Source organism: Danio aesculapii, chromosome 11, assembly GCF_903798145.1.
Source record: "Danio aesculapii chromosome 11, fDanAes4.1, whole genome shotgun sequence".
In the NCBI taxonomy this organism is placed as follows: domain Eukaryota; kingdom Metazoa; phylum Chordata; class Actinopteri; order Cypriniformes; family Danionidae; genus Danio; species Danio aesculapii.
The window spans coordinates 26,071,852-26,094,849 of record NC_079445.1 but is presented as its reverse complement, the minus strand read 5'-3'; the positions used below and the strand labels follow the sequence as shown (position 1 = coordinate 26,094,849).

General features: G+C 38.4%; 1 long non-coding RNA gene and 6 other non-coding genes across 7 annotated transcripts; 2 read left to right on the top strand and 5 right to left on the bottom strand.

Moving 5' to 3' along the window:
• Positions 1-194: 194 nt before the first annotated feature.
• LOC130237400 (uncharacterized) lies at positions 195-13,274 on the bottom strand. Its single transcript, XR_008838542.1, has 4 exons — positions 13,199-13,274; positions 9,652-9,743; positions 3,143-3,293; positions 195-589 (listed from the first exon to the last, which is right to left on the bottom strand). It is a non-coding gene; the product is annotated as an uncharacterized LOC130237400 (long non-coding RNA).
• Positions 4,844-4,915, top strand: trnac-gca (transfer RNA cysteine (anticodon GCA)). Its single transcript has one exon. It is a non-coding gene; the product is annotated as a tRNA-Cys (tRNA).
• A 626-nt stretch (positions 13,275-13,900) lies between the features above and the next one.
• On the top strand, positions 13,901-13,972 carry trnac-gca (transfer RNA cysteine (anticodon GCA)). The gene has a single exon. It is a non-coding gene; the product is annotated as a tRNA-Cys (tRNA).
• Positions 13,973-17,289: 3,317 nt separating this feature from the next.
• On the bottom strand, positions 17,290-17,361 carry trnac-gca (transfer RNA cysteine (anticodon GCA)). Its single transcript has one exon. It is a non-coding gene; the product is annotated as a tRNA-Cys (tRNA).
• A 398-nt stretch (positions 17,362-17,759) lies between these two features.
• trnac-gca (transfer RNA cysteine (anticodon GCA)) lies at positions 17,760-17,831 on the bottom strand. The gene has a single exon. It is a non-coding gene; the product is annotated as a tRNA-Cys (tRNA).
• Positions 17,832-18,095: 264 nt separating this feature from the next.
• Positions 18,096-18,167, bottom strand: trnac-gca (transfer RNA cysteine (anticodon GCA)). Its single transcript has one exon. It is a non-coding gene; the product is annotated as a tRNA-Cys (tRNA).
• A 407-nt stretch (positions 18,168-18,574) lies between these two features.
• On the bottom strand, positions 18,575-18,645 carry trnac-gca (transfer RNA cysteine (anticodon GCA)). Its single transcript has one exon. It is a non-coding gene; the product is annotated as a tRNA-Cys (tRNA).
• Positions 18,646-22,998: the final 4,353 nt, after the last annotated feature.

Genomic DNA, 22,998 nt, shown 5'->3' with positions numbered 1-22,998 from the left:
GCTTTTGTGTGAATTCACATGTGATAACATGTGCATTCACAAGTGATCACATGGGAAAACATGTGTATTTGGAATTTTGACTGTGAACATTAAAACATGCATTCTCATGTGAAACTCTTGGCTTTTCTCCTGTGTACTTCACACCATAAAATTTGAGCATTAGTGTGAACATAAATTATTCTTAAACTGCAATATAAATACAAACAATTTATTGTCAATTATATAAAATAACAATTATTTACTGAAATACCATGAAGGGAAAACTGTCACTAATATAATGTGAATACAATATAAGGTGGCATGGTGGCTTCATGGTTAGCACTGTCGCCTCACAGCAAGAAGGTCACTGGTTCGAGTCCCAGGTGTGGAGTTTGCATGTTCACCCCATGTTTGCATGGGTTTTCTTCAGGTGCACCGGTCAATTAGATGAAATTCTGCATGGAAGAGCATCTGGTGAAAAAAGCATGTACCACAGGAATTGTTAGTTCATTCCGCTGTGATGACCCATGATAAAAAGGAAATAAGCCAAGGGAAAGTGAGTTTTGCTTTGACGAGTTTGTCCTCTTGGTTAATGACTTGATCTCGTAATCTGGATGAAAAAAAACACAAAACTTATTTTTAATAAAAGAAACTACTGAAGGAACTCATGGGCATATTGCAGTGAACAACACGAGCTGAATCTGAAATCTCGGAAACTGGGAGTCAAATTGTCTGTCATTGAACTGGCTTGAGGGCTTATACCAGTGGTCACCAAACTTGTTCCTGGAGGGCCGGTGTCCTGCAGATTTTAGCTCCAACCCTAATCAAACACACCTGAACAAGCTAATCAAGGTCTTACTAAGTATACTTGAAACACCCATTCAGGTGTCATGAGGCAAGTTGGAGCTAAATCCTGCAGGGACACTGGCCCTCCAGGACCGAGATTGGTGACCCCTGGCTTATACCATCAGGATAACAGAGCGGCAACTGATTTTTGACTATTCTAACCAATACTTTGGCCGCAGATGTTCTGGTACCCTTCAGTTAATAAGTAAATGACTAATAAACTTAAACAATGGGGCTTTACAGGATTTTCAGCGGGAACTGCCTCACGAGACTTGACTCAATCACATGTGATGACCGATCACATGGCGTCATCATCATTTGTTTTATTTGTTTTTATTTAAAACAACAAAAGATTTACAAATAAAACAGAATAGTCTCTACAAACTATAGTTCATTTATAAACAACAAGGGAATTATGAATTAAATATATAACAAACGCAGGAGAGAAATAAGGGGAAACGAGAGAATAATATAAACATAAAAACGAACAGGTCTATTAAATACAAAGCAATAAGCACAAATTCTCGGAGTTCGGAAACATCACTCTAGGCTAATACTCCTAGTTTGAATAGGCTAAAAAGGGGTTTACATTTATTTAAATTCATAGATATAAAACTTTACAATATACATTAATGTAAAACCCAAAACAAGGCGTTTTGATGAAGTCTTAAACAATGATGAAGATTATTTTAGATAATAAAAGCATTTATTAAAAAGCATTTTAATCCAAAAAGATTGAACAAAAGGACACTCCTAAAAAAAGTGAGCTACACTTATAGAGGTAAAGTTGGTTTTATATTCGCACATTCGTTCATTTATAAGTCCCTATATTGTTTACCATGTTACTTTGAATATTCGATCGGAATTAGCATGCAAGTATGACTTCTAAACAACATTAATACTATCTAATTCACTGTAAACAATGTTGTACTTTGAAGTTCATTTGTTGCTAATATGATTTCCCTATTTAGAATTTGCAAAGAATACTTTTCTGAAATTATATTATTGAGGAGAATGTCTGAATATCCGAATATAAAACCAACTTTACCTCTATGCTACACTTTAAGTAGAGGTTTCCCAGAAAGACCAGGTACAAATGGCTAAACAGGAAATAATATATATATTTTCTAATCCTAAAAATCATTTTAGAATTATTTATAAAAATAGTTATTTAACGTAATTTGTTAAGAAAGCTTTAGTGTGGCAGGATCAATGATTACAATTATTTTATTTCAAGTCTGTAAGACTTATTTGAGTTAATATTTAGGTTATTCACTAAAATATATCATTTAAATCGCTCATAGAGCTGAATGCAGTAAATAGTCTGTATAAAAAAGGTTGAAAATAAACCTGTGCAAACAAGCCAGCCTTTATAACCAGATTATTTACCAAAAGATGATTACTGCAGAAAATATTTGTACTCTTTTAATAAGCATGATGTTTACAAGATAGACAGGGTATGAAAAGTAAATTGTTTGTTTTAAAACTTTTGAATCGGAAGTTGTCCAATAATAAACCTGAAACACACGTGGTTGTTGTCATGCGGTGAACTCGGCCAATCGTGTAATATCGGTGTCGTCATCACAGCTCCTGCAGTCGCTCTTCAGATGCTGCAGGGCCTTAATCAGTAGTTTGATCTCGGAGCGATGTCGCTGTACTTTGATGCCACACGTGACAGTCACGTGGTGTCGGCGCAGCATCAGTCCGGACAAAATTTCTAACCAGCATGCACCGCTTTGGTCTCGATCTGTGCATCGCTGCATGAAGTCGAATGCACCTATTTACTTCACATGTGGCCACATGTGATCACATGAACTTCACATGTGGTCACATGTGATCACACGTGAAATTCATGTGACTTTTCTGTAAGGGCCGGGTGCATACTTTGGAAAGACATTGGAATTGTGTTTGTAATTTATCTCTATCCTCGGTTTGGCACATTGAATTTGGCTCTTCCTAGAGACATAAACAATTGCTTTTTTTTTTTTTTTTTGCAAATTAATTTTACAAACAGACCTTAATGAAAAAGTGTGTGTGTGTTTTTTTTTTTGTTGCTGTACCAAATTTTTCGTTTTATGAAGAGTATAGCTCTGTGGTAGAGCATTTGACTGCAGATCAAGAGGTCACTGATTCAAATGCTAATGCCAACTTTGGCAAGATCTTGGAATTGTGTCTGTAATTTACCTCAACCCTTGTTTGGCACATTGAATTTGGCTCTTCCTAAAGACATAAGTAATTGCTTTTTTTTTGCAAATGAATTTTATAAACAGACTTTAATGAAAGAGTGTTTTTTTTTTTTGCTATACCAAAGGCTTACTGTTTCATGAGGGTATAGCTCAGTGGTAGAGCACTTGACTGCAAATCCAGAGGTCCCTGATTCTAATCCAGCTGCCTCCTTTGTCGAATCCTTGGAATTGTGTCTGTAATTTACCGCCACCCTCGGTTTGGCCCATTGAATTTGGCTCTTCCTAAAGACATAATCAATTGCATGTTTTACACATTAATTTTACAAACAGACCTTAATGGAAGAGTGTTTTTTTTTTTTTTGCTATACCAAACACACACTTTCAGGTGGCTCTATAGCTCAGTGGTAGACCATTTGACTGCTGATCAAGAGGTCACTGACTCAAATGCTAATGCCACCTTTAGCAAGACCTTGGAATTGTATCTGTAATATACCTCGACGCTTGGTTTGGCAAATTGAATTTGGCTCTTCCTAAAGACATAATCAATTATTATTAGTACTGTCCTGACTTGTCCTGTTATCTCCTCATTATCATTATTACAAGTATTTCTACCATTGTCATTATTCAGGTTGCTGTAGTTGTAGTAGTAGTCATAGTAGTAGCAGTAGTGGTTGAAGTTGTAGTTTGGGTTTTTGAAGTAGCAGTTGAAGTAGTATCTGTAGTAGTAGATGTCGTTGGTATAGTGGTATCAGAAGTAGTGGATGTGTAGTAGTAGTAGTAGTCGTTGTCAGTGTAGTAGTATCAGAAGCAGTGGACGTTGTTGATGTAGATGTTGTAGTAGCAGTCATTTCTGTAGTAGTATCAGTAGTAGATGTAGTAGTAGTAGCAGTGGTAGTAGTCGTTGTAATAGGTTCAGTAGTAGTACACTTTGTAGGAGTAGTAGTGGTTGTGGCTGTAGTAGCAGAAAACTCTAATAGTTGTAGCATTAGAAACTCTCTGTAGTAGTAGTTGGTGTAGTACATGGGATTTATTTTTATTATTATTATTTTTATTATTGTAGTGGTTGTTGTTAATGATTATTACTGTTGTCCTTTCTTGCTTGTTTACTGTCATTATTACTATCATTATATCACTAGCATTGTTGTCACTCCTTATATATGTTACTTGCTTCATTTAGTGACTGTCATTGTTCCTTTTGTATGTACTCTGACCTGTTTACCAAGTTACCTTTACATGCACACATGCACACACACACACTCAAACACACGCACCTGCCGTTATTTGAATGTATTGTTGTTGTTTTTTGCATTTTTGTTATTGTTTCATTTTCTTTGTATTTGCATTATCTCAAATTGTGTACCTTTTGTATATTCTAAAAAAAAAAAACATAATCAATTGCTTTTTTTTGCAAATTACTTTTATACACAGACCTTGATGAACGAGTTTTTTTTTTTTTTGCTATTTTTTGCTATTTTGCAGTGTGCCCCCTTTGGCAAGACCTTGCAATTGTATCTGTAATTTACCTTGACCCTGGATTTGGCACGTTGAATTTGGCTCTTCCAAACGGCATAATCAATTGTTTTTTTGTTTTTTTTTGTTTTGCAAATTACTTTTACAAACAGATCTTGATGAAATATTCTTTATTTGCTATACCAAAGGTCTACGTTTATGTGTAATTTACCTTGACCCTCGGTTTGGCACATTTAATTTGGCTCTTCCTAAAGACATAATCAATTGCTTTTTTTTTTTTTTTTTTTTGCAAATTAATATTATAAACAGACCTTTATGAAAGAGTGTTTTGTTTTTGCTATACCAAGGGTTTACTGTTTCATGGGGGTATAGCTCAGTGGTAGAGCATTTGACTGCAGATCAAGTGGAGCCCGGTTCAAATATGGGTACCTCCTTTGACAAGACCTTGGAATAGGTTCACAATTCACCTCGACACTGGGTTTGGCACATTGAATTCGGCTCTTCCTAAAGACATAATTTACAAACAGACCTTGATGAAAGAGTCTTTTTTTGCTATACCAAAACTCTTGTTTTATGAGGGCGTATAGCTCAGTGATAGAACATTTGACTGCAGATCAAGAGTTCCCTGGTGCAAATCCATGTGACCCCTTTGGCAAGACCTTGGAATTCTCACTCTAATTTACTTCGACCCTTGGTTTGGCATGTTAAATTTGGCTCTTCCAAACAGCATAATTAATTGCTTTTTTTTTGCAAATTACTTTTACATACAGACCTTGATGAAAAAGTCTTTTTTGCTATACCAAAAGTCTTTTTTTAAGGGGGTATGGCTCAGTGGTGTAGCATTTGACTGCAGATCAAGAGGTCATTGGTACAAATCCGGGTGCCCCATTTGGCAAGATCTTGGAATTGTCCCTGTAACTTACCTCAACCCTTGTTTTGGCACCACGAATTTGGATCTCCCAAAAAGGGAGAATTAATTAATTTCTTTTTTTTTTTTTTTGCAAATTACTTTTACAAACCATAGACTGTAAAATACATGGATGTAGTATCCGTGACGTCACCCATAGGTTTCTGAAGAGCGCAAACAAAGCTACAAGTAGGCGCGGCCAACCGTTGCCATTTTGTTCGCGCGTCATCGCACCCACGGCGGGATACCAAACAAGGCCAAAGAGGCGGAGAATGAGCGGAGCTACAGACACTTGCTGGCATTTTGCTTGGACCTGGTTTAGACAGAGCTTACTTTGGGAGAACACAATACTTTATTACCTGCGACTCGTTTGTATTCTGACCACATGTGTTTGGCTGTACACTATATCCATAAAGTGTTTAGACTTTTAATAACACTGTTGTAACACAATTAGTCACTGAACATTGTTCTTATGATGTTTTTCAACTGGAGGAAAAGCGAAATACATCCAAACACTTCAATTATAGTCTGTGTTGGTAAATGCAGGACTATTGATGAAATCCAGGCATAACACTGTATGAAAACGTTTCAGATGACCGTTCTAGAGCTTATAGCTAATCAATCTGTCAGATTCTGGAGGGCATTACAGCTCTAAAGAACATTATAAATGATAAATGATCTTAACTAAAACAAATACATTTATAGAGATGGTATAAGTATAATTTCACTGACCAGGGAAACGAAGGCCACGTGAATGGTTTGTGAGCACAATTAAGTGCACACAGCATGCCACATCATCTAATAATTGTAGGAAATAATCCCAAAAGGCAATTGACTGTGTAAAGAAACATTAACCAACACAAAAATGCGATGTATATGCCGAGTTCATCGGCTAATTAGCCGTAATTAGCTGAGGTGACTAGACAGCGAGCAGCAAGACCTAGATGTCACTCAAGTGGCCACGCCTTTAATTATGCAGACTTAATATAACAAAATAAAACGAAATGGATGAGTTATAAAAGTAATCCCCCCCCCCCCCTCATAGTTGTTATGAAGGTTAATCATGGCTATATGCACCAAAGCCATCTTTTGTACCAGGCTGTAAGCATGTTTTTAACAGCTGTAAAAATGGCCAATTTCCCATTGCAGTCAGAAATGACCTGGACTTTCTGGAGCCAGCCCCCCAAGGCGAGTCGATGAATTGCAGTTTTAGTTACTTCTGTATTGGCTTCCCCGGGGAGAGCTGGAGGTTACCGCTTGTTACAAACAGACCTTGATGAAAGAGTCGTTTTTTGCTACACCAAAAGTCTTCTTTTTTAAGGGGGTATAGCTCAGATCAAGTGGTCCCTGGTTCAGATCCTGGTGCCCCCTTTGGCAAGACCTTGGAATTGTGTCTGTAATTTACCTCCACCCTCAGTTTGGCACATTGCATATGGCACTTCCTAAAGACATAGTCTATTGCTTTTTTTTTGCAAATTAATTTTATAAACAGACTTTTATGAAAGAGTGTTTTGTTTTTGTTATACTAAAGGTTTACTATTTCATGGGGGTACAGTTCAGTTGTAGAGCATTTTACTGCAAATCAAGAGGTCCCCAGTTCAAATGCAAATGCCACCTTTGCCAAGACCTTGGAATTGTGTCTGTGATTTACCTTGACCATGGGTTTGGCACATTGGATTTGGCTCTTAGAAACAACATAATTAATTGCTTTTGTATTTGCAAATTACTTTTACAAACAGACCTTGATGAAAGAGTCTTTTTTTTGCTATACCAAAAGTCTTCTTTTAAGAGGAACTGTAGCTCAATGGTAGAGCATTTGACTACAGATCAAGACGTCCCTGATTCAAATCCAGGTGCCCCCTTTCAATCAAGAGGTCCCCGGTTCAAATGCAAATGCCACCGTTGCCAAGACCTTGGAACTGCAACTGTGATTTACCTTGACCCTGGGTTTGGCATGTTGGATTTGGCTCTTCCAAACAGCGTAATTAATTGCTTTTTTATTTGCAAATTACTTTTACAAACAGACCTTGATGAGTCTTTTTTGCTATACCAAAAGTCTTTTTTAAGAGGGGGTATATCTCAGTGGTAGAGCATTTGACTGCAGATCAAGAGGTCCCTGGTTGAAACCTAGGTGCCCACTTTGGCAAGACCTTCGAGTTGTGTCTGTGATTTGCATTTACCCTGGATTTGGCACATTACATTGGTCTCTTCCAAACAGCATAATCAATTGCTTTTTTTTTGCAAATCAATTAACAAACAGACCTTGATGAAAGACAGTTTTTTTTGCTATACCAAAAGTCTTGTTTTGTGATGGGTTATAGCTCAGTGGTAGAGCAGTTGACTTCAGAACAAGAGGACCCTGATTCTAATCCAGGTGCCCCCCTTGGCAAGACCTTGGAATTGTCTCTGTAATTTATCTCAACCCTCGGGTTGGCACAATGAATTTAGCTCTTCCAAACAGCATAATTAAATGCTTTTTTATTTGCAAATTACTTTTACAAACAGACCTTGATGAAAGTCTTTTTTTGCTATACCAAAAGTCTTTTCTCAAGAGGGGGTATAACTCAGTGGTAGAGCATTTGACAGCAGCTCAAGAAGTCACTTGTTCAACTCCGGGTGCCCCCTTTGGCAAGACATTGGAGTTGTGTCTGTTATTTACATTGACCCACATTGGATTTTTGGATTTGTCTCTTCCAAACAGCATAATCAAATGTTTTTTTGCAAATTAATTAACAAACAGACCTTGATGAAAGCAGGGGCGTTGCTAGGGTTGAAAGGGATAAGGGGCTTAGCCCCAAAGAAGTCAAAATACTGATAATCAATGGCTATTTTAATATAATAAAAATTGCATCAAAAATAGTAAAAAAATATTAAAATAAAGATCTATATGCTAGAAATATCTTTACTTCAAACTTCTTTGGAGGGAGTTTTTTTCCAGTCTTTCTCAAAATAGGATGATGTGGGCATTGTGGCATTTTAAATGCATGTAATGCCTGTTTTTCATTCATGCTTGAGCAGAAATTCCATATATGCCTCACAAAAGTAGTAAGAAATCCCTGATATGGATGAAGGCATCCAGCTATTGCTGTAGTTGAATGCATGAAAATAAGATCTGAATAAACATAAAATGGCTTTAACAGATCATTTACACTATTGCGACAATAAATGGTTTATATGTGTTCTTCCAGCCATATTAGGTATTTTCATAGGAATAAAGTGGATTTATAATCTGATGCTAACTGGCATAGCATATTACAGTAACGTTAGCTATAAAAATAATAAGCTTGATGCATGAACTCACAGTGATTTAACTACAGAATGTGAGATATTACTGGCTATATCATCTAGATAAAAATGTCTAGATATCTATATCATATCTAGAAAGCTACAATTTACGTTTTTCTGACTAACTTGCATCTATTTACATTTATGACGCACATTTTAATGATAAGTTATTTTCTTTCAACAAAACTACACACATTTTTTAAAGCAAAAACAATTACTAAGCTTTATCAGTAGTTAGAACTATTCAGTTTCGCTAAAAAGTTGTAATATTACCTCATCAGCTTCAGCTCCTCATAATAATGAATGATGACTGAATCAATGGATGGTGCAGTGGCGGGATTTTTTTAACACTTGCCGTTTGCCAACAGTGCCACTCCCACCTGCTGGTAGAAACCGGTACTGCTGAACAGCTGACTAATTACCCGACACAAACGCTCCGTTGGCATTGAGCAGGAATGTGCGTGATGTATGTGATTATTTTAAGTACTTAGATAACAAAATAAATATTATATACAACATTTTTGTTTAAATGCAACATTTTCAAAAAGATCAGGGGCTTTTTGACAATACATCAGGGGCTTAAGCCCCCAAAGCCCCCCCCTCGCAACGCCCCTAGATGAAAGAGTCTTTTTTTGCTATACCAAAAGTCTTCTTTTGTGACGGGGTATAGGTCAGTGGTGGAGCAATTGAGTGCAGAACAAGAGGTCCCTTTTTCAAATCCAGGTGCCCCCTTTGGCAAGACCTTGGAATTGTCTCTGTAATTTACCTCGACCCTCGGGTTGGCACAAGGAATTTGGCTCTTCCAAACAGCATAATTAATTGCTTTTTTATTTGCAAATTACTTTTACAAACAGACCTTGATGAAAGAGTCTTTTTTTTGCTATACTAAAAGTCTTTTTTAGGGGCGGTGGGGTATAGCTCAGTGGAGAGCATTTGACTGCAGATCAAGAGGTCACTGGTTCAAATGCTAATACTCACCTTTCAAATCCGGGTGCCCCTTTGGCAAGTACTTGGAATTGCGTCCATAATTTACCTCGACCCTGGGTTTGGCACATTGGTTTTGGCTCTTCCTAAAGACATAATTTACAAACAGGCCTTGATGAAAGAGTCTTTTTTTGCTATTCCAAAAGTCTTCTTTTGTGATGGGGTATAGCTCAGTGGTGAAGCACTTGAGTGCAGAACAAGAGGACTCCGTTTCAAATCCATTTGCCCCCTTTGGCAAAATGTATAGAATGTATATGTATTGAGTTCGAATGTTTAGTGTGTATACGTATAGAATGTATCATGTGTGTATATTGATAGAATGTATAGAGTGTATATGTAGGGAGTATATCGTGTGTGTGTGTGTATATATGTATAGCATGATTCATGTGTGCATATGTATAGAGTGCATCATGTTCATATGTATAGAATGTATCATGTGTGCATATGTATGGAGTGTGTATGTATAGAATATATTATGTGTGCAAATGAAGTTTATCATGTGTATATGTAGAAAGTGTATCGTGTTCATGTATAGTGTCTCTCCTGTGTATATCTATAGAGTGCATATGTATGGCGTGTACCGTGTGTATGAATAGAATGTATCATGTGTATATGTATCATGTATTGAGTGTCTTTGTATAGAATATATCATATGTGTATATGTAGAAAGTGTATTGTGTTCATGTATAGAGTGTCTCTCCTGTGTATATCTATAGAGTGTATATGTGTGCATATGTATGGCATGTATCGTGTGTGTATATGCATAGAATGTATCAGATGTGCATATGTATGGTGTGTATACGTAAACAGTGTATCATGTACAGCTCAGTAGCTCAGAGGTATGTGACTCACCTTTCACACCAGAGACCCGGGTTCTATCCCAAACCCTGAGATGAGTGTATCATGTATAGAATGTATGATGTCTGCATATGTATGGACTGTATCCTGTATGTAAAGAATGTATCATGTGTGATGTATGGAGTGTATATGTATAAAATATATAATGTGTGCATATGGAGTGTATCATATGGAGTGTCTCTCCTGTGTACATGTATGAAATTCGAATGCATAGTGTCTATATGTATAGAATATATCATGTGTGGAGTATATGGTTAGAATGTAACAAATATGTATGACGTGTATATGTAGGGAGTATATTGTATATATATATATAGCGTGATTCATGTGTGCATATGAAGTGTATATGTAGAAAGTGTATAGTGTCTTTCCTGTGTATATGTATAGAATATATCATATGTGTATATGTAGAAAGTGTATTGTGTTCATGTATAGAGTGTCTCTCCTGTGTATGTGTACCATGTATAGAATGTATCACATGTGCATATGTATGGTACGTAAACAGTGTATCATGTGTAGCTCAGAGGTATGTGACTCATCTTTCACACCAGAGACCCAGGTTCTATCCCAAACCCTGACATGAGTGTATAATATGTATGTAAAGAATGTATCATGTATGGCGAGGATATGTACAGAATATATCATGTGTGTATATGTATGAAGTTCGAGTGTATCATGTGTCTATTTGCATAGAATGTGTAGTGAAGTCCCACTACATTCAAGATTTTAGCTGGCTGAGGCGGCCAAATATGGATCTGATTTCGTTTAGAAAATCAAGAGTGGAGAAGAGATTTTTTCTGATGAGCATTTATTTTCTGTCCTGAACATGCAGCTGAGGTATGCACTGGAGATATTGCAAAAAATGTGTGTGTGTGTGGTCTACAAAAGGAAATAAAGAGAAATAATTTACCAAAAATATTCATCTAACATTTGTGTCTTATTGTACTAACACACTGAGAAATATTAACTAACACAATACAAGATATACATGACAAAGTCTGTATTTCCGCCTGTTATAGCAATGAAATGAACTGAAATACAACAGTAAACTAAATAACACAGCACTATAAATCGTTATGTAAACAAACACTGGCCACATTCGCACGTAGCATTAGTGTGGAGGGCGATGACTCAGCAAATTAGATCGGCAAATTACGGCCGAAATTAACAACAGTATGAAGCTGCAGGCCCGGAGACCCAACCGCACGCTCAGACCTGCTCGCTTAGACGGCTAGACCTGCACTTCCAGACCTTCCAGTGCCACCTGCTGTTTAAAAGATCGACTAACCTGAATTCAGCTGCTTCTAAATTGTAATTAAAACAATTTTTTTCTACTATAAAATATTACGCTATGATTGAATACATAATTATATGAAATATTAAACACACTAGATTTTGATTTAACGCATTAATTCTGTTGTATTTGTATAAATTGTATTTGTAAATAGATATTGTTCAGTTACTTCAGTATTTTCAGACATTTGTTGTTGTTTTTTATCATTAAGGATTTATCACTGTTTAGTATTGAGTTGAGGGAATGAATATTATCTTCATATACGATACATTTCTTTACATACAATAAACTATAGTACTCTGGGTAATTTTCTCACAGCAAACTTTATTTTTTGTGTACTTTATCATGAGGTCCTACAAGTCAAGCTGTAAACAATGCAGAGAAAAATGGTGAAAAATAATAAGTGGAGTAATAATTATTTTTTATGTAGGAAATAACATCAAATAAAATAAATGCTTTACATTCTTGTTAGGGAGATTTTTCATTTCTCGAGTAAAAGAAACTGGAAATATCTGCAGTCTTTGGTGCACTGTGTTAGTGTTGGCAGAGAGCCCCTTTTTAAATTGTAATATCCATCTGGGAGAAAACACACACCACAAGCAAATTATTTTTGATTTAACCTAAGAGATCTCATATTGTAAATTCTATGCAGAATAACAATAATATTTCCAAAAAACGTATTTGTAATCATTACAGAACGTATTAATAACTGATAAACTGTTATTGTGTTACTGTAATTGTCTTTGGTAGCACTTTCAGATAGATAATACAGTAATATGTACAGTAGACCTACATAGCACAAAAATATGTTACAAATACTAATTGCGTTATATATTAAACATTTTATTTTAACATTTTTACCTTAAAGTTTGTTTTTTTGCCAGAAAAAATTGCTAGAAAATTGTCCCAGAATGGTACAATAATACATAAAATAAGAGCAAGCTGTAAATATCATACAATAATGCTCTTTTGACACTAATTTTGACCAAATCAAACACTGAAATAAATGTTTGTTTGTTTAGTGTAATATTTTACACCACATTGATTTATGCCATAAAACCTGGTATTTTTCAGGAATCACTTTAATAATCAATAACCTTACTGGCGTTTCTGATGTTGCTACTTGCTAGAAAGTGCTGGTCTGAGCGTGCAGTTGGGTCTCCGTACCTGCCGCTTCACCAAACCCAACAGCAGGTGGCACTGTCTGAGAAAACGGTAGGTCTGGAAGTGCAGGTCTGTGCGCGCAGGTCTGAGCGCGCAGTTGAGTCTCCGGGCCTGCAGCTTCACCTTACTCGAAATTAACGGGAAAAACGATCGTCATAAACACTAAAGTGACTAATAACATGCATGACATATAATAATCAGAATCAAACATGTATATGTACTCACTTGTATAACATAAACATTTGCAGAGCATAACCTGCAGCATAAACAGTGAATGGCATTCAGTCCGTATTGGTGTGCGTCATGTAAAAATGTCCGTGCGGGAAACAATTACTAACTTAGGTTCCTAGGACAGGCTTTCTGACAGAATGTGTACATGAAAAAACGTCATCAAACGTGCATATGTATCGAGTGTATATGTATAGACGGTATCAAATGTGTATGATGTGTGCATATGTATGGAGAGTATCGTGTGTGTGTATATGTATAGAATGTATCATAAATCATATCATGTCTATTCATAAAGAGTGTATACTAAAAGTCTTATTTGAAGAGGGGATAAAGCTCAGTGGTAGGGCATTTGACTGCAGATCAAGAGGTCCCCCGTTCAAATCATGGTGCCCCCTTTGGCAAGACCTTGGAGTTGTCTCTTCCAAACAGCATAATTAATTGAGTTAAAATGAATTGCAAATCAAGAGGTCACTGGTTCAAATGCTAATACCCACCTTTCAAATCTGGGTGTCCCTTCAGTTCATCTAAGAAGTGACCTAATGTACCCGGTGGGTGGTAGATGACAACCACATTTATGTGGAAGGGGTGGATAATGGTTGACCTTTGAGACCTTTGAGTTGTGTCTGTGATTTACATTAAGATCAAGAGGTCACTGGTTCAAATGCTTTTTTCGCTATACCAAGTCTTTTTTTAAGAGGGGGTATGGCTCAGTGGTAGAGCATTTGACTGCAGATCAAGAGGTCCCAGTTTCAAATTCGGGTGTCCCCTTTGGCAAGACCTTGGAGCTGCGTCTGTGATTTACCTTGACCCTTGGTTTGGCACATTGGATTTGTTTCTTCCAAACAGCATAATTGATTGCTTTTTTATTTGCAAATTACTTTTACAAACAGACATTGATAAAAGAGTCTTCTTTTGCTATACCAACAGTCTTCTTTTACAAGGGGGTATAGCGCAGTGGTGGAGCATTTGACTGCAGATCAAGAGGTCCCTGTTTCTAATCCAGGTGCCCCCTTTGGCAAGACCTTGGAGTTGTCTCTGTAATTTACCTCGACCCTCAGTTTGGCACAATGAATTTGGCACTTTTAAACAGCATAATTAATTGCTTTTTATTTGCAAATTACTTTTACTAACAGACCTTGATGAAAGAGTGTTCTTTTGCTATCCCAAAAGTCTTCTTTTACGAGGGGGTATAGCTCAGTGGAGAGCATTTGACTGCAGATCAAGAGGTCACTGGTTCAAATGCAAATATCCACCTTTCAAATCCGAGTGCCCCTTTGGCAAGTTCTTGGAATTACGTCCGTAATTTACCTCGACCCTGGGTTTGGCACATTGGTTTTGGCTCTTCCTAAAGACATAATTTACAAACAGGCCTTGATGAAAGAGTCTTTTTTTGCTATACCAACAGTCTTCTTTTACGAGGGGGTAATGCTCAGTGGTAGAGCATTTGACTGCAGAACAAGAGGACCCCGTTTCAAATCCAGGTGCCCCCTTTGGCAAAATGTATATGTATTGAGTTTGAATGTTTAGTGTGTATATGTATAGAATGTATCATGTGTGTATATGGATAGAGTGTATATGTAGGGAGAATATTGTGTGTGTATATATATGTATAGCATGTTTCATGTGTGCATATGTATAGAGTGCATCATGTTCATATGTATAGAATGTATCATGTGTGCATATGTATGGAGTGTGCATGTATAGAATATATCATGTGCAAATGAAGTTTATTATGTGTATATGTAGAAAGTGTATCATGCTCATGTATAGAGTGTATATGTATGGAATGTATCGTGTATTTGTATAAAATATATTATATGTGTATATGTAGAAATTAAATTGTGTTCATGTGTAGTGTCTCTCCTGTGAATATCTATAGAGTGTGTATGGCATGTAAATGTATGGAATGTATCATGTGTGTATATGTGTAGAATGTATCAGATAAGTATGGTGTGTATACGTGAACAGTGTATCATGTACAGCTCAGTAGCTCAGAGGTATGTGACTCACCTTTCACACCAGAGATCCGAGTTCTATCCCAAACCCTGACGGGAGTGTATCATGTATATGTATAGAACGTATCATGTATGGAGTGTTTCCTGTTTGTAAAGAATGTATGGATCTCTCCTCACCACCTACTGGCTCGGATTGGAGCCCAGCCTCCGGTTACAGCTGGCCGCCCTCGACTATGGAGTTGGAGAAGTTCATCCAACACTCTCTGCGCTGTTCCGATCGTCTGAGAATCTACCAGCATGATTCTCCACTGGTATCCCAGATTCATAGAATCTGGTAGACTCACGATCACTGAGCGACAGAGGAGGCTGACCCGGGGTCTGTGCATGTACTGTAGTGCCGATATGTCAGGCTGGACTGTCCCATTCATCCAGCATGCTCTGTGGTGAGTTTGTTCAGTTCTTCCATTGAAAAGATGCATCCTCTCACCACTAATGTCCAGTTAACTACCCCTTCTGTCTCAGTTTCAGTCCCGGCCCTCATCGACTCCGGGTCAGCTGGAAATTTCATCTCACACGCCCTCTGTCGCCGACTCCAGCTTAACACCGAAGCCTCGACGCACGTCTACCAGATTCAACCCATAATTAATGATATCCATTCTCAGGCACGTATCCATCGAAAATGTGAACCCGTCAATCTCCAAGTAGGACTGCTCCACAAAGAGGAGATTCAATTTCTGGTTCTGGAGGGTGCATCGATGGATATCATCTTAGGGCGCCCGTGGCTGGTGAAGCACGATCCCATCCTCTCTTGGGGCACAGGAGAAATAAGGAGATGGGGTGAAGAATGCAGATCCAGCTGTTTTCCCGATCTACCCTTACAAATTCAAAGACCCCTTACTGTCTACGTCACGTCTGTTGAAAGTCCAGTCGAGAAACGATCCATTCAGATCCCGAAGATCTACTCCTCATACGAGGACGTATTTTGCCCCAAGAGAGCTTCCCAGTTACCTCCACATCGGCCATGGGACTGCGCCATAGACCTGCTTCCAGATGCTCCTATGCCCAGAGGTAGGATCTACCCGTTGTCCCTTCCGGAAACAAAGGCCATGGAGGAGTACATTCAGGAGGCTCTGAGTCAGGGGTATATCTTCCCATCCACGTCACCCGCTGCCTCAAGTTTCTTCTTCGTGGCTAAGAAGGATGGAGGGCTGCGGCCATGTATCGACTACCGAATCCTAAACCAAGGTACCGTCAAATTCCGCTATCCCCTTCCTCTCGTCCCGGCGGCCCTGGAACAACTCAGATCCGCCAAAATTTTCACCAAGTTGGACCTCCACAGCGCCTATAACCTGGTGAGAATACGTGAGGGGGACGAGTGGAAGACTGGGTTTGTGACCCCTACTGGACACTACGAGTATCTGGTCATGCCCTATGGTCTGGTTAACACCCCCTCCGTATTCCAAAACTTCATCCACGAAGTCCTCCGGGAGTTCCTCCATCTCTTCATCATAGTCTACATCGATGATATCCTGATTTACTCCCGGAGTGAGGCCGAACATCGCCACCACGTTGCGGAGGTCCTGAAAACCCTCAGGAAACATAATTTGTATCTCAAGGCTGAAAAATGCTGCTTCCACTTACCATCTGTTCAGTTCTTGGGGTACATCATAGATCAGAGAGGGGTTCGTATGGACGAGGGGAAGGTTACTTCCATCATCTCCTGGCCAGAACCCAAAACCATAAAGGACCTCCAACGTTTCCTAGGATTTGCCAATTTCTATCGACGTTTCATCCATAATTACAGTCTCATCACCGCTCCGCTCACCACTCTGTTAAAAAACAAACCCAAAACACTACCCTGGCCTCCCGAAGCCGCCGCAGCCTTCCGAAACCTCAAAGAATCCTTCACTCAAGCTCCACTCCTGACTCATCCTGATCCTGACTTGCCTTTTGTGGTCGAAGTGGATGCATCGACCACCAGAGTGGGAGCCATCCTGTCCCAGTACCACGGTTTGTGAAAGTAATTTGCAAATAAAAAAGCAATTAATTATGCTGTTTGGAAGAGACAAATCCAATGTGACAAAACCAGGTTCAATGTAAATCACAGAGACAACTCTAAGGTCTTGCCAAAAGGGGCACCCGGATTTGAACGGGGGACCTCTTGATCTGCAGTCAAACGCTCTACCACTGAGCTATTCCCCTTCTCAAAAAATAACTTTTGGTATAGAAAAAAGACTCTTTCATCAAGGTCTGTTTGTAAATTATGTCTTTAGGAAGAGCCAAAACCAATGTGCCAAACCCAGGGTCGAGGTAAATTACGGACGTAATTCCAAGAACTTGCCAAAGGGGCACTCGGATTTGAAAGGTGGATATTAGCATTTGAAGCAGTGACCTCTTGATCTGCTGTCAAATGCTCTCCACTGAGCTATACCCCCTCGTAAAAGAAGACTTTTGGGATAGCAAAAGAAGACTCTTTCATCAAGGTCTGTTTGTAAAAGTAATTTGCAAATAAAAAAGCAATTAATTATGCTGTTTAAAAGAGCCAAATTCATTGTGCCAAACCGAGGTAAATTTTAGAGACAACTCCAAGGTCTTGCCAAAGGGGGCACCTGGATTAGAAACAGGGACCTCTTGATCTGCAGTCAAATGCTCTACCACTGAGCTATACCCCCTCTTAAAAAAAACTTTTGGTATAGCAAAAAAAGCATTTGAACCAGTGACCTCTTGATCTGCAGTCAAATGCTCTCCACTGAGCTAAACTGCCTCGTAAAAGAAGACTGTTGGTATAGCAAAAGAAGACTCTTTCATCAAGGTCTGTTTGTAAAAGTAATTTGCAAATAAAAAAGCAATTAATTATGCTGTTTGGAAGAGACAAATCCAATGTGCCAAACCAATGGTCGAGATAAATTACAGAGACAATTCCAAGGTCTTGCCAAAGGGGGCACCAGGATTTGAAACAGGGACCTCTTGATCTGCAGTCAAATGCTCTACCACTGAGCTATACCCCCTCTTAAAACAGGACTTTTGGTATAGTAAAAAAAGACTCTTTCATCAAGGTCTGTTTGTAAATTATGTCTTTAGGAAGAGCCAAAACCAATGTGCCAAACCCAGTGTCGAGGTAAATTACGGACGCAATTCCAAAAACTTGCCAAAGGGGCACTCGGTTTGAAAGGTGGATATTAGCATTTGAACCAGTGACCTCTTGATCTGCAGTCAAACGCTTTACCACTGAGCTATACCCCGTGTTAAAACATGATTTTTGGTATAGCAAAAGAAGACTCTTTCATCAAGGTCTGTTTGTAAAGGTAATTTGCAAATAAAAAAGCAATTAATTATGCTGTTTGGAAGAGACAAATCCAACGTGCCACAACCAGTATCAATGTAAATCACAGAGACAACTTCAAGGACTTGCCAAAGGGGGCACCCGGATTTGAACCGGGGACCTCTTGACTTGCAGTCAAATGCTCTCCACTGAGCTATACCCCCTCGTAAAAGAATACTTTTGGGATAGCAAAAGAAGACTCTTTCATCAAGGTCTGTTTGTAAAAATAATTTGCAAATAAAAAAGCAATTAATTATGCTGTTTAAAAGAGCCAAATTCATTGTGCCAAACCGAGGGTCGAGGTAAATTACAGAGACAACTCCAAGGTCTTGCCAAAGGGGTCAGCTGGATTAGAAACATGGACCTCTTGATCTGCAGTCAAATGCTCCACCACTGACCTATACTCACTCTTAAAAAAAGACTTTTAGTATAGAAAAAAGACTCTTTCATCAAGGTCTGTTTGTGAATTTTGTCTTTAGGAAGAGCCAAAACCAATGTGCCAAACCCAGGGTTGAGGTAAATTACGGAAGCAATTCCAAGAATTTGCCAAAGGGGGCACCTGGATTAGAAACAGGGAGCTCTTGATCTGCAGTCAAATGCTCTACCACTGAGCTATACAGCCTCTTAATAAAGACTTTTGGTATAGCAAAAAAAGCATTTGAACCGGGCACCTCTTGATCTGCAGTCAAATGCTCTACCACTGAGCTATACCCCCTCGTAAAAGAAGACTTTATGTCTTTAGGAAGAGCCAAAACCAATGTGCCAAACCCATGGTCGAGGTAAATTACGGAGGCAATTCCAAGAACTTGCCAAAGGAGCACTCGGATTTGAAAGGTGGATTTTAGCATTTGAAGCAGTGACCTCTTGATCTGCAGTCAAATGCTCTCCACTGAGCTTTACCCCCTCGTAAAAGTAGACTTTTAGTCAGAATGAATACACATGGTATGATTTATGATACATATACACGATACTCTCCATACTTATGCACACATCATACACATTTGATACTGTCTATACATATACACGTTTGATACCGTCTATTCATATACACATTCTATGCAAATAGACACATGATACACTCCAAGTTCATACATATACACACACAATACATGGTACATTCTATACTTTCTACATATACACTATATATGCACACGTGATATATTCTATACATATATACTCAATATATGATACACAAACACACACACACACACAGGAGAAACACTATACATGAACACAATACACATTCCATATGCACACATGATACGTTCTTTACATACAGGATACACTCCATACATATGCAGACATGATACATTCTATACATATACATGATACACTCATGTCAGGGTTTGGGATAGAACCCGGGTCTCTGGTGTGAAAGGTGAGTCACATACCTCTGAGCTACTAAGCTTTACATGATACACTGTTTACGTATACACACCATACATATGCACATCTGATACACACACGATTAATTCCATACATATACACGGTACACGCCATACATATGCACACATATACACTCTATAGATATACACAGGAGAGACACTCTATACATGAACACAATACACTTTCTACATATACACATATGATATATTCTATACAAATACACTCAATACATGATACATATACACATGATACATTCTATACATATACACGGTACACGCCATACATATGCACTCTATAGATATACACAGGAGAGACACTCTATACATGAACACAATACACTTTCTACATATACACATATGATATATTCTATACATATACACTCAATATATGATACATATACACACAGGAGAGACACTATACACTTTCTACATATACACTTCATATGCACACATGATGCATTCTATACATATGAACATGATGCACTCTATACATATGCATACATGAATCACACTATACATATATACACACACACACACACGATATACTCCCTACATATACACACATCATACACTCTATACATATGCACATTTGTTACATTTTATCCATAAACTCCATACATATGCACACTCAAACTCCATACATATACACAGGAGAGACACTATACATATACACATGATACACTCCATATGTACACATTATATATTCTATACACTCCATACATGACACATATGCACACGATACAATCTTTACATACATGATACACTCCATACATATGCAGACATGATACATGACCTACAATTAGAGGGATACAAAGTTAGCGTTAGCTCTACTATAAAAGATCTGGGTGTCATATTAGACAGCAATTTAACTTTTAAAAATCATATATCCCATGTCACAAAAACTGCTTTCTTTCATCTGAGAAATATCGCTAAGTTACGAAGTATGCTATCCATCTCAGATGCAGAAAAGCTAGTCCATGCTTTTATGACTTCTAGGCTGGACTACTGTAATGCTCTGTTTGCTGGCTGCCCAGCATCCTCTATTAACAAACTTCAATTAGTACAAAATGCAGCTGCCAGAGTTCTTACCAGGTCTAGAAAATTTGATCACATCACACCAATTTTATCCTCCTTACACTGGCTGCCTGTTAAGTTTCGTATTGAATTTAAAATATTGCTTCTTACATATAAAGCTTTAAATAATCTAGCTCCTGTTTATCTAACCAATCTTCTGTCTCGCTACAATCCAACTCGCTCTTTAAGGTCTCAAAACTTAGAGCTTCTGGTAGTACCTAGAATAGCAAAGTCGAGTAAAGGAGGTCGAGCCTTCTCATTTATGGCTCCTAAACTCTGGAATAGCCTTCCTGATAACGTCCGAGGCTCAGACACACTCTCCCAATTCAAAACTAGATTAAAGACCCATCTGTTCAGTAAAGCATACACTTAGTGCACCACTTAGGGGGCTCCCACACAGGTTATGCATCTTGTTGATATACACTGTGAACATCAGCTACGCTAATTATTTTCTTTATTCTCCATTTCCACCTGGGGATACTCTTCCCGAGGCCCTCAGACTATGCAGAGCCACTGATTCGATCCAAGACCAACGACGAGATGAACCAAGGTTTCCATATCCTGGACCAGGCCGAATCCTGAGCAGCTACTGTGATGGTCATGGAAGAGTAGAGAACATGAGACTGATTCCTGTGACGCTCCAGGGACAGACGAGTCTTCGCTGAGGCCAGCTTCCAGCCTCCGCCACTGAGACTGCAGCTCTGCACAAGACGTTTGGCCAGCGGAGAAATTAAAATGGTCGTACCCAACTGAGCCTGGTTTCTCTCAAGGTTTTTTTTCTTCACTTTCGCCATTAGTGAAGTTTTTTTTCCCTCTCCGCTGTCGCCACTGGCTTGCATGGTTCGGGATCTGTAGAGCTGCGCATCGTTGGATTTGCCCTTCAATATTTGGACTCTCAGTAGTGATTATTAAACCACACTGAACTGAGCTCAACTGAACTGAACTTAAACACAACAAACTGAACTGTTCCTATTTACTGTGACCTTTTATGTGAAGCTGCTTTAACACAATCTACATTGCTATGCACACATGAATCACGCTATACATATATACACACACACAGGATATACTCCCTACATATTTGTTACATTCTATCCATATACTCCATTCATTCTATACATGTACATGATACACTCATGTCAGGGTTTGGGATAGAACCCGGGTCTCTGGTGTGAAAGGTGAGTCTCTGAGCTACTGAGCTGTACATGATACACTGTTTATACATATACACACGATACATATGCACTCTATAGATATACACAGGAGAGACACTCTATACATGAACACAATACACTTTCTACATATACATAGGAGAGACACTATACATGAACATGATACACTTTCTACATTTCATATGCACACATGATACATTCTATACATATACACACTCTATACATTTGAACTCCATACATATACATAGGAGAGACACTCTATACTTATACACATGACACACTCCATATGCACACATTATATATTCTATACATATACACTCTTTACATACAGAATACAGTCCATACATATGCAGACTAGATACACTCATGTCTGGGTTTGGGATAGAACCCGGGTCTTTGGTGTGAAAGGTGAGTCACATACCTCTGAGCTACTGAGCTATACATGATACACTGTTTACGTATACACACCATACATATGCACATTTTTTATTGTTAGGCTTTGTTAACATTTGCTAATAAATACAGACATAAAGGGTTTCTTTTTTGAGGAATTAACTGCTACAGTATATTATTGCTGAAGGTTGCTGAGAACAGTACATTCTGTTATTGGGTATGGGTGTATAAAAGTGCAGATAGTTTTGAGGATGACAGAATGTATGAGCTGTGTGTATGTGCTCTGAAACATCTACAAGGTCAACTGTCAAGAGAAGATACACAGATACCAGAAAGAGGAACGTCTGGTTGCTGAATGGTCAAACTGTCAAGGCTTGGGATTAGATAATGTGCGAAAGACAGTATAAAAGCATGAAGGAGAGCCTAAAAACATCAGAGCTGAACTGAGGTTACATCTCTCCTGCGCAGAACTTGTACTCTCTAACTTCTTGCA